Source organism: Egretta garzetta, unplaced genomic scaffold, assembly GCF_000687185.1.
Source record: "Egretta garzetta isolate BGI_Z169 unplaced genomic scaffold, ASM68718v1 scaffold270, whole genome shotgun sequence".
Lineage (NCBI taxonomy): Eukaryota > Metazoa > Chordata > Aves > Pelecaniformes > Ardeidae > Egretta > Egretta garzetta.
In genome coordinates, this window is record NW_009258274.1 from 1,018,788 (window position 1) to 1,019,049 (window position 262).

The 262-nt window shown below is 71.4% G+C and overlaps 1 protein-coding gene across 1 annotated transcript in view; it reads left to right on the forward strand.

Moving 5' to 3' along the window:
* DCTN4 (dynactin subunit 4) overlaps positions 1 to 262 on the forward strand; it is a 30,309-nt gene that overhangs the window by 17,081 nt on the left and 12,966 nt on the right. The window lies entirely within an intron of this gene.

Sequence of the window (262 nt, forward strand, 5' to 3'; positions counted from 1 at the left end):
AGGGGAAGGGCAGGGAGAGGAGGGGAAGGGCAGGGCAGGACCCTCCTCCTGCAGCAGGAGAAAGCAAGAGCACGCAGCTCATCCCCCCCCAGGACAGGGTCCCACCGGGGGAGGCCACCTGGAGCCAGACCCCAAGGTCTCAGGTGCCAGGGAGGTGCCGTGGGGACATTTCACAGCGCGGCAGCTCATCAAAGGGCTTTTCCCCCGCCGCCTTCCCCTCCCGCCTCACCGGCAGGCGGGGGGGGCGGCACCCCCCCCGCCC